Raw genomic sequence first — 11,797 nt, 5'->3', positions numbered from 1 at the left:
GCCATACAATCACAAGATTTACCTGTAGCTCAGAATTGCTCTTATAACATGGTCATTAACACAACCTAATGCTGTTCAAATTTCTATGTGCATCAGTCACATTACGAAAGCCTTTCTACAAAACCCATTAAGGCCCATAGAGTACCACAAGGTGGCTTGCTCTCATCTACGTTCAGGACTCATTAATGTTTAAACAACACTGAGAGTGCCAGGCCAAATCTAGGTTGTGTTCTCTTGGGTGAATAGGAAGACTGGAATGTACGCCCAACACAAATCATGTCTGGGGAGAGTGCTCTGAAATAATTGACAGGTGACGTTCAATTGAAAGGGGATGGGTGATGCATGCTTCCTCTCATGCTGTTGCAAGATATCTAATGTTACTATCTATCACAGGCACAAGACAAAGCACAGAACCCAGGTTATATTCATAACCGTACAGTGATGTGAATGCATATCGTTTTAATATATTAATGATGTGTTCATGTACAGTATTTCTTTGTGCATTTGTGTGTGTGTGTGTGTGTGTGTGTGTGTGTGTGTGTGTGTGTGTGTGTGTGTGTGTGTGTGTGTGTGTGTGTGTGTGTGCGTGCGTGCGTGCGTGTGTGTGTGTGTGTGTGTGTGTGTGTGTGTGTGTGTGTGTGTGTGCGCGTATGTGTCCATTAATCTGTTTATCTGTATGCAATGTACATATTGATGTCTCTGTGTCTGTTTGTCTATGTACATGATTGAGTATGAAAAAGAGATAGAGTAGCCTGCAGCACAGATACAGCACAGGTGTCTACTGTTTTGCATCACAAGATGCAACCTGGAGAGATAGGGGGAACACTAACACCAATTCTCTTGAACCGTAAAGCATTACTGCATTATTTGTAACAAGCTCATAAAATGTTGTATACCAAGATCAATAATGAGTCAAAATGATGGCAACATTATAATGAAACATTGTGTGTTCACTTTAACAAACTCCAGATTGACCTAGAGGAACAGCAAAGACGTTGCAGCTAAGCACTGGTTAATTCCAGGTGGAACTAGGTAATACCCTGTCCCACACAGACACAGGTACGTCCGTTCATATTCCAAAACGGCCTAAGCTCATTGTATTACAACTAAGGCAGGCAGGTGAGTCAAGAAAAGGAAGGCTCCAGCAATAGCCCTGTCTGATCCGTTCCACCCTTGTCTGCTTTCCAAGAATAGTACACTGTCTCTATTTTGCAGCTAGTCAGGCACGCAAGCAAACTTCTTTGTGTGTATGTGTGAAAGGCTTAGGCTGGATTAATCCTATACGCTTACTCTCCTTACACCTGCTCTCCCTGCTTGCCCTCAGCCTTCTTACTTGGCCGGCTTCCCTCTGATTGCCTGCCTACCACAGAGCCTTAGTGGAGAGATGCAAAGGTACTGTAGGCTACTATTCATCAAAAAGGGCATGAGAGAATTCACTAAATGGATGGACTGCATTATGGCAAAGACATAACCTTACATCTAGGGGCTTTACATTTTTCATGAGGCAGAAACATAATTGGATGCTGATGTAGTCAATTAGCTGACAGAGCCACATTGAAGTTAAGGGTGAGGTGCCTATTCAGTTTGTTGTCACTGAATGTATTTATTTAAGTCATGCTCAATATTGCAATTAATACACAGCAATGTGGGTGAAGAGAGATTCATTGATGCTTTATCTGCGTTCAATTCCGACAGTTAATACATTCTCCAGTTTGTCTTCTAATAAATGCTACTTTTTTATTATGTTAAAACTATGAAAAATCTCAATCTAACATGCTGTGTGGATTGGTACTCTCTCATGATTGGTTAGCGCATTCAACAGCTAGAACTCTGATTGGTCAAGCTTCTTGTCGCGTTAAAATACAACTACATGGCTCCGTAGTGCTCGCTCTAACCATTTAGTCTATTGCCGGGAGATACTGAGTAGACAGGGGCACAGGCTACAGAAGCATCAGGACCAGAAGTGTTGGCAGGATGGACACATTCGAGTTGTAAGGTAAAGCAAAATTACTTTCTCAGTGATGATCATGCCATTCAGGCAAACGCGTAAAGCTGTAGACTATTTCGATGGTGTATTTTGGAATGTGCTGCGATCTCGTAACTAAACATTAAACAGGTTTGACACATTGTTGTCACTGGCTCACGGTGACAAGATGCTGTTATCAGTAACAAATTGTGGCTTTGTTGCAAGAATGTAGCTTATTCGACACAATACTGTGCCATTAACTGTTTCGCCCTTTGACGATGTTCTCCAGCGGCATGCGTCGAGAAAAAGATCAGCCGATCAATGAACTGCTGGTGATAGGGCAATTGGGCAATTGTGTTGGAAGAACCCTTAGCATCTACTTTGCCTCTTAGAATCGTTTACTTATAGTTTGAAATCGGCGCACTATCCTCGAAAGCTTTCAGATAACTTTAGATTCGTTCTTGTGAAGTTTGTACATGATATTGTGTTTGTAACATTACTCATTTGTGTATCAGGCTTTCGTCCTCAAACATTATTTGCCTGATGACAATGATTTTACCAACTACGCTGCCTGCCGAATTCAGGTTTACTGACACTAGGCTACTGGCTTTCTCCGCTTCACATTGACAGATGCTGTCATATTCCGAGAATGATGTCCGAACCCTGCTGACATAGCTATTGGTTTACTGAAGTGAATCTTCCAAATCGATAGGTTAGGCTACTTGAAGTTCCGCGTGTTTTGCGACCACCTGGTATTTGGTTGTTGGGTTGAGCCGGTCTCTTTTTTGGACCATATTTCAGCACAGAATGCAGCTGACTGGGAATTTTAAAGTGGGCTATAGGCTATGTAGTACGTCCTATTGAAGTCGCCTGAATGAATGGCCTTTGTTACTGGTAGTCCATATTGATATTTACTTGAAAGTATTAGGCCTACAGTACATGACTGATTTTGTTGTCATTGGGTCAAGTAAACATACTTTCTGGACGTCAGAATGATACATTATATCAAACAATAGTTTGACCTTTCAAAATGAAATCATTCTAGATGGGCATTCATATTATGTTGGCCCACTAGTAGCCTAGACTACAATTAGATCTCAGCAAATAGCCTAATTACAGAAATTTAAAGTGCATAATTTGAACAATCTTCCTCAAGGACTCATTTTATGACTTCAGCTTTTAGAGCTATGAGCTCAGTAGCACAGTTGGTTCTGCTGTTGTAAATTTCCAACAACCTCTTTAGAGTGTTCAAATAACTGAAGTGAGGTCCATTGATTGGTCTCATAATTCCCCCGCCGAATAACCAAATGGGGAATGAAAATGCTTTCTTGAGAGTGTCCCCTGCTTTCTTTTTTCTCGATGCCAGGGTCATCGTGTGGGAAAGGAGACGGAGACTTTTCAGCCAAAGAGAAACAAATCACTCTTGCAGCTCACACGTAAAGCTCTTTTTCCAGTCATCCAGATAAATGCAGATCACCGCTCTTGAGCTACGGGCATGCCATGCTCCAGATTTCAACTCTCAGGCAGGCTTCTGTGCACTGTTTTTTGGGGAGGTGTTTGTTCCCCAGTGTTTTCCATTAACAGCCTCCATGCACTTTACCCCTGGCTACAGACACTGAGCTCTTCATCCCTGCACACCATGAGATGCTACCTCCATGGGGGCGCAAAGGGAGGCTTGTGCCTGCCACAGCCTGGTTTCACAGTCCACGGTTGATCTCTTTGCACGTGCCCTGTGGATTTTAGGATCCTCATAAACCCCAAAACAAGTAGTTTATTTGGCGTCTTGTTGAGTTCTCATTGTGCTTGGTGCTGTTAAATGTGTTAGTTTTGTAGTAGAACTGTTTGTGCCATATTGAAAGGATGTCAGTTAGTTTTTCCTCCCTATGCACACAGTCATTTTACAGCCAAATCCAAATAAGTATACTGTGCTGTATGTTGAGGTTTTTTTTATACTGAACCAAAAGAACATTTCCTCAGGCTATGTTTATGCCTTACCATAGTGTACCAATGAAGACACTTGGGATCCAGATTACATTTTTTTGTTGTGGAGATTATCTTACCTTTTAAGACCATGGTTTCTGCAATCTTGTGCCAGCTAGTGGTTGCATAGTCTATAAGTGGTGTCATTGAATGGTCATGGAGGAGGAGACTGTATAGACTGTAGCCAGAAGTGTGCAGACCTCCTTTGGCCGTGCAGCCAAATAGATAGCAGAATTATACTGTTATGTGGCAGTCACACTAGACGCCACACTACAGCAGCTAGCAGCCCCTGAATTGAGAAGTTAAATGTGTTGTTGTAGCTCCCCATACATTTGAAGATGTATGGTTGCTTTTAAAACTGGAATTTTATGACCAGTTTTTCCTTACCTGACGAGTTGGCTAAAACCAGAGTAGGCAAAGACTGCTTGGCACAACCAGTCAATGAATGAGTGTGTGGTTAATTACACACCAGACCAGGGCCTGCTGTCCTGAGTTATTCCTTGTGTGCAAACCTCCCAATGTAACAGGAGCCAAACTTGCTTCCAAGGAGGCAAAAATGCACATAACTGTCAGCTGTTTTCATTATTGAAGGTGATGAGGTGTGAGGTTTAAACACTGCACAGCCCAGGCTGTCTGGATGTCTGACAGAGCCAAAGAAAATATGTTAAGCACCGAGTCATTTGGTCTGTTTAGTGGGTTTGTAGTGCTTGGCTTGTTTCACATCTCTTTGTACCATTGTATCTTTATTTAACTCAGTTAGGACATGGAGTGTTGTTATCAAGCACAACAAACAGCTGGTGCTTTGTAATGCTTTTGTCTGTAAATGGTTCAGCAGCCTTATGCAACGGTAGGTATATATGCCAATCCCAGTGTAAGAGATGCCACTTGCTGTGTTGACAAAAACTGTGGTCACTTGGCTTTCTTTGTGGAGTTAGTGGTAGTAGTGCTGTGAATGTCTACATGTTTTTGCGTAATGAGATGCTGAGTCTAAATTAACATTTGTTGTAGCCTGATAACTATCAAACATAATTAATTAAACCTTCAAATAATTATAAAACATTGTCAAAAAACATTGTCAAACACTCATGTTTCTTCTGTCGTTTTGGAGTGTGTTCTATCTGTAGTTTAAGGATATTAACTGATAACTTGACCTTTTGTTGCGATGACTTGACAGACCCAAGAACTTAATCCTCAATTTTACTCTAGCCTTATTTCTCTAAATACAGTGTGTCATTACCTTTTGTTGCATGGTAGTCACATTGTAACAAGTACAGTACTTTTATTTGTGGCACATATCCCTTTTGGCATGGATCTGTCATCTGCATTTAGATGAAATAAAGGCTGCATTTGCCACACGGAGCTAGAAGAGACGACCTGATAGAAGTGCTTGAAAGTTTTAAATGTTGGTGTTGGATTGCTCTGAAGAACCATGCTAGTTTCTTCTGTCTTTATCGTAACCAAAGCACAGATACTGTGCATAGTACAACTAACACAGAATAGTACAACTAACACAGCATAGTACGGCTAACACAGAATAGTACAACTAACACAGCATATACGGCTAACACAGAATAGTACAACTAGCACAGCATAGTACGACTAACACTGCATAGTACAACTAGAACAGCATAGTACGACTAACACTGCATAGTACAACTCCCAGCTTTGAGCTCCCATTTCAAGGGGCGTTGGACTCGTAAACATGCTCATCATGACAACCCATATTTAGGTTGAACCCCGATGGCTGCACTTACAGGTAGCTTTAGCCACACACAGAGCCAACTGCACCGATCTGCATAAATGCACAGGCTAGAATTACATAGCCACACACACACACACACACTCGCACAGACACATCACCTCTGCAGCCAGTTGGTGGGCATGGCTGTTTCTGTGTAATCACAGCTCCAGGACCAGTTCCTTGACGCTGACATATTGATCGTAGTTTGGAATAGCTCCGGTAACAGCTGGAGTTAGCCGATTTCTCAGCTCTGACATGTATCGACATTATGCACTACCATGAAGCCCAAAAACAAGATGCCATGGATATGAATATGGATATGAATACGACGTGTCACATTAATTCCAGTCATGGCCTAAAAATGATTTTCAATATTTGATTTGATGGCCCTCTGCCAATCAACAGAATGCACATTTGCAAAGGAAGTTGCTGCAGGTCCATTTCGGCTCTGATGTTTTGAGTTTCATGACTTTCAAGACTTGAAATATAAGATTCAGTAGGACAACCGAGTGTTTCTTGGGGGGTCAATATTCAAAGCCTTTGTGAACGTGCTTTGAAAATCTGATTCAGGAACAGATCAGAGTTATTCAGCAACAGTCCAAAATAATATTCCCTATGCAACTCTGTTTGCTGTTATCGCAGAGACCTCAGTGATGGCCATGAAGTGCCACTAACTAATAAGTTGCACTTTTGTCCAAATTGTGTCTCATAAACTCACAGTGAAGCTGAGAATGGAAATGTGCCTCGTCAGATATCTATGGGACTGAGGCACTTCAGCGTTCACATGAAAGCACACTTAAGAAGCATCCTCGGGAACAGCTTTGGCTGGATTTTTTGTATCGGAACCTTTTCATGCTTCCCCTGGGTGTAGTGTCCAGGCCTCTTTTCTCCTTAAAGCGTGACGCTGCAGCGCTGCTTATTATTGGGTTTAACAGAAGGCCTTGCTGAGTCCCCCAGGCCTGCTGGTGTTGACACTCCAGTGCTTCCTGTTTCTCAACTACCGGTCATGCGGATCATATAGCACTGTTATTAAAATATCACTGCGACAATTCAGGTCACCCCCCCCCCCCTCCTCCAAACCAATTGAACTTTACCCAGACATTTTTTTTAAGGACTTCATGTTTTCGGTTCACTTTGTATTGTTTGTTTGTTTGTTTGTTTGTTTGTTTGTTCATCTATCAGCGGGATAATGCTACAGGGCTAAATCTCATGAAACCTTGTGGAGGAATGAAGCATAGGTCAATGAAGAACACACACCGGTTTGGAGCAAATCTGGTTCAAGGGGCAGTTTTATTCCCTTTCTTTAGCGTTGCAAGATTTAAAAGCATTTTGCCTGGAAGGAAGTGTGTGCTCCCAGACTACCCTCTGACTATATATCCATTCTATTCGGCCGTGCCGGCCTTATTATGGCTGTGCTGAAAAGAGCTCTCAAATCACGGCCTCCTGATATTTTTTTGCTAAGTGAAAGCCCTAACCAAAGGCAAAGGATTACAGCTGCCCATTGCCCATTTCTGTAAATGGATATTCATTGAAGCAATTCAGATTAAGTGCCTTACTCACTGAGGGGGCACATCAATAATATTTCACAACTGGGCTTTGGATCCTGGGCTTTGACTCACAGGTTTCAGAGCAGCAGAGAGCCTGTGTGCGCTGTGTTTCGGTCGTCCAGTTAGTGTGACAACTCCTGAAGCATGATTCTCTTGAAACTCCTCAGCTACAGTTGATGTATGTAGTTTTTATAGTGTGCTATTCAGAACGTTGTAGTAAATGAATACCAGTGGGAGGGAAGAGAACGCGTGCCCTATTTCTTTAAGTTTCAGGACGTGTTTCCCAAGCCTCTTGTGCTGCTGTACACATGATCTGTCATTGATCATTTACTCTTTCTTGTATAGAACCGCATAGTGTTCATAGTAATGCTGGTGTCATTTAATCACTTAGGCTATCAGATCGATCAGTCCTCTGTCATGCTGTTGACACATCCTCCATCATGCTTGCTTCCTCCATTCCATGGAAGAGCCATAACATTACCAGCCATCAGTGAAGTCACAAATGATTCCAGTTCAGCATGTCAACAAACATGACAATACGTAAACCAAATGTGTGTCATCCTTTCAGAGTCGCTGAATGCAGACATTTGAGAAAGCTGTCATATTTACTGTAATAGCCTGGTGGTTTGACACGAGATCCCAGCAAACCTCCCCATAGAGTGTGAGGAGAAGAGACAGGCAGAAGCCAGCTCTGAGATGGTGAGCTATGCGAGCGAGCGAAAAGGGATTCCAGAGCTGAGTGTCCTCCGCAGTGAATGTGACACCCGGCGAGACGGAAATAGCTGACGCAGGAAATGAATGACTACCCTCCTGAACACGAGATGTGACACAAGGTTATCAAATGGCTGCACAGCAGCATAGTGCTATTGAAGTACATCTTGGAAATGGTTTGCAAATTGAGGCTCGTGTGAATAGTCAAATGCAGGATGATCCCACTAAGTGTGACAAGAAAGTGAAGCCATTATTAGACATGCTCTTTTTTAGCATAACTTGTGCTAATTGAAATAGCAATGGATCAGTATAGCCCTTTATCTCATTACCAAAACACTTTGATCTGATTATACAGGAAAGACTGTTTTTAAGAGCTCTAGAAAAGAATTCCCTGATCTGTGATATTTCAGGGGTCTTGTTATTTTAGATTTATCTTGGGACTAATGTCAATATCTGAGATGATAATATGAGATCGTTTTGATTATTCTCCAAACATTTTTTCCCTTTTTCCTCTTCTTTTTCTGGATTAATTTCACGGATAGCGTGATGAAAATGGGCCCCGTGGAGGAAGTTAATCCAGTTCAGTGTGCACCATCATTATGTTTATTGGTTCTGAAATGTTGTATTGAAATGAGACCGATGCCATTAATTAGGTACACTGTCAGCGATCTGGATAGTCTGTCAGCCTTCAGTACCTGGCTGGATAATAAAGGAGGTACAGCAGCAACTCCCACGTGGAGGAGGAGGAGACACAGTTTAGATGGAGCACTTTGGCCCACCTGCTGAACCAGTAGTGTTCTCCAGGTGGTACTGTTGCTATGGCACTTGGGGGAAAGAATTCAAGACTCAAAATGTCACAAAGGCTTAGTTACCATGAACCAAGCTGTCCTTGTCCAGGTCTTGGGCATGTGGTTAGGTGGACTTGGTACGAGATTTCTCTACACCCTTAACTGTAGCCCCATGGTAACAGTGTAGGAAGATAGAGAGAGAGCTTGAGAGTGGCATTAGGGTACATTTTGTAAAGCACTTTTCAGACACCAGACACAGCAATCTGAAATGTCACCAAGAAGACACTACCCTGAAGCCTGTACTTTACAAATATTTTGTGTTCTGGAAGTGCCGTTTAATTCTGGCATTTTGTTAAAGGTTACTTCCTCTCTTTTTTAAAAAAAAAAAACAAAAACAAAAAAAACAAAACATGTTCAACCTTCTGTGTGTGTGTTTTCCAACAAGCCAAGCTGTCTGTTTTTGATTCCCTGCTTATGGAAATAAGTTCAGTTGTGCGCAAGCCCCATTCCGAGCAAGTCCCTGCCTCGTTCTAAACAACATGGGAATTAAGTCATCAGTCATCATTAATTCAAGCGGCTGCCCCAGAGAGTGAGAGAGAGAGAGAGAAAGAGAGAGAAAAGTGTGCCAGTGCATCTCAGTGCCATAATGAGGAGAGCATGACGAGATGGAAGAGGACGAGGTGGTAAGCCTACTCACATGAGGATGCAGAGTGGAGTACCGAGGCCCTGGGATCCGCCGAGCCCCAGGGCACGGCCTTATTCATTTTATTCATTTGTTTGGCCCTGACCCCGGCAGCTCGTCACTGGGTAAAGGCCCAATCAAAGTGGCCCCTGTCCTGTCCCAGCACCGGAGCGATGGGCTACGGTCTCGCTGCCAGGTTAGCTCCTCATATCTGACACCTTTCCTTAGCTAATGGTTATTGAGCGGCGCAATTTATTAGAGGCTTGGAGGGGAGGCGAAACCCGAAGTGGTCTTAAAATAAGAGTGATAACTCAATAGAGGGGGGGAGGAAGAGAGAGTGAGAGAGAGAAGGAGAGATAGAGAGAGAGAGAGATGAAGCTAGTGAAGGTCTGGCCAGACTGCTTGTATAGAGTGTCGTCTGGTTATGTTGGTCTTCACCTTAGTCGGCTGCTCTTAATGAGACTTATAAATTCTTTTCTCTTCACTCCACTGTTTGCTTTGTGTCCCTCTATCTCTCGCTCTCTCCTCTCTTATTCACATTCACTGGCTCTCTGTCTTTCGTTTTTTCTCTCTCTCTCCTTCTCGGCCTCTCTTTGTCTATCTCTCATTATCTTTTCCCCCCATTCCCCATGGTCTGTGTTGTCCACACTCCTTTGCGCTCCCTTGCTTACTCTGTTGAACTGATCATCTCGTAGGGAAACATTAGCAATCAAATGAAGCTCAGGAGGATGGGCTCCCCGGCGGCAGGTGTTGCACTCAGGGCATACTGATGAGATGCTGCTGCACTCAGAGTGTGTGTGTTGGTGTGTGTGTGCGTGTGTGTGTGTGTGTGTGTGTGTGTGTGTGTGTGTGTCTGTGTGTGTGTGTGTGTGTGTGTGTGTGTGTGTGTGTGTGTGTGTGTGTGTGTGTGTGTGTGTGTGTGTGTGTGCGTGCGTGCGTGTGTGTGGAGCTATGCTGCTGGTTAAGCCAAATGTAATTAATTAAATTAGAGATTTAGTTTAGCATGTGATCATTCCAAGTTGCACTGCACACATACACACGTCCCTTTGAAGCTGTTTTGACAGGACCTGTTTGGAGGCCAGTGTTAATCCTTGTCTATCTCGTAGAGCTACAAGAGAGAGGCATCTCCTGATTTGTAACTTGATTTGTCTTTCTGCTGAGATAACATCTTCGCTCTTGTGATCGATGAGTTGATAACGCTATCGAGCATGTCCGAAAGCCGTCAAATGCTTTCTTAACTTATCTCCCCGTGTGCTGCAAATGCATTATTTCCAGTGCTGTCAGTTGTAATTCTGATACCTTTTGTGTGTTGCTGTCTGCGCTCAGCAAACAGTGCCTGCAGTCAGGCTTTTGGATGAAATGAGCTCACGCTGTGAGAATGCTTTACAGTTGTTATTCATCAGAACGTGGGGATCATGGAGACCCTCTCGTGTGTTCTCTCCCGTTGCATGCTCTCAGTCTGTGGCTGAATGCACTTCTTTATATTACAGTAACACAACTGTATTTGTCTGGATGCTCGCTCCACTGAATAGGGAGACATGTACAACAGACAGTGGGATACAAGTTCATCCCCTCCCTACATATTTCTGTCTTTCACTGTGTATGAGTGTGCGTCAGTGAGTGTGTGTCCATTTGTTTGTATCTTTGTGCGTGTGTGTGTGTGTGTGTGTGTGTGTCCACACCTTCTTTCTCTCAGCAGCATTCCTCTGGGTGTCTCGGAGGACACAGGCAGGCCTCTGCCTCTTCCCAGAGTTCATCTGATTTCCCTTGTGGGGAGGCAAATTGTCTTGTCGGCCACTTGAACCAGCGCTGCCTCCCGCACCCCGCTGATCCCCTGTCCCCTGCACACAGCAGAGAGGGGGGGGGGGGGGGGGGGGGGGACAGGACGGAGACGGGGACGGGGGCGCTCGCTGGCTTGGCCTCCAGTGAGACAAATAGCAGCCAGGGAGAGAAAAAAGCCATTTTGATGAAATAAAAGACAGGGCCGGTCTTGGCAACATCACCGGCCCATTGTTTTCTTGGGGTGATTACGATAACACAGATTTTTTTGTTGTTGTTTTAGCTGTCTTTTCAGCAGGCTGTCTGCAAGAGCTGCCATCTGTGTGTGTGTGTGTGTGTGTGTGTGTGTGTGTGCATGTGCATGCGTGTGTGTGTGTGTGTGTGTGTGTGTGTGTGTGTGTGTGTGTGTGTGTGTGTGTGTGTGTGTGCGCGCGCGCATGTGTGTGTGTGTGTGTGTGTGTGTATGTGTGTGTGAGTAATAATAGCCTGTGAAAGATAGGATTTGCCACTGCGGTGTAGTGCACAGACATTTATGTAAATCTCTGTCCAGAGCTCACAATCTGGCTGCTTTGGATAATGCCTCCTTTCCTAAAGGGAGGAACT

General features: G+C 43.7%; 1 protein-coding gene across 1 annotated transcript in view; it reads left to right on the top strand.

Moving 5' to 3' along the window:
* The first annotated feature begins 1,915 nt into the window (after window positions 1–1,915).
* Window positions 1,916–11,797, top strand: part of b3galt1b (UDP-Gal:betaGlcNAc beta 1,3-galactosyltransferase, polypeptide 1b) — a 64,026-nt gene continuing 54,144 nt past the window's right edge. Inside the window, exon 1 of the mRNA XM_062533395.1 lies at window positions 1,916–1,996. The gene's annotated coding sequence lies outside the window, so the exon portion shown is untranslated. The remainder of the gene's footprint in view (window positions 1,997–11,797) is intronic.

Source organism: Sardina pilchardus, chromosome 4 (genome assembly GCF_963854185.1).
Source record: "Sardina pilchardus chromosome 4, fSarPil1.1, whole genome shotgun sequence".
NCBI classification, from domain to species: Eukaryota; Metazoa; Chordata; class Actinopteri; order Clupeiformes; family Clupeidae; genus Sardina; species Sardina pilchardus.
The sequence above is the reverse complement of the archived record's forward strand: the minus strand, read 5'-3'. Positions and strand labels throughout refer to the sequence as shown.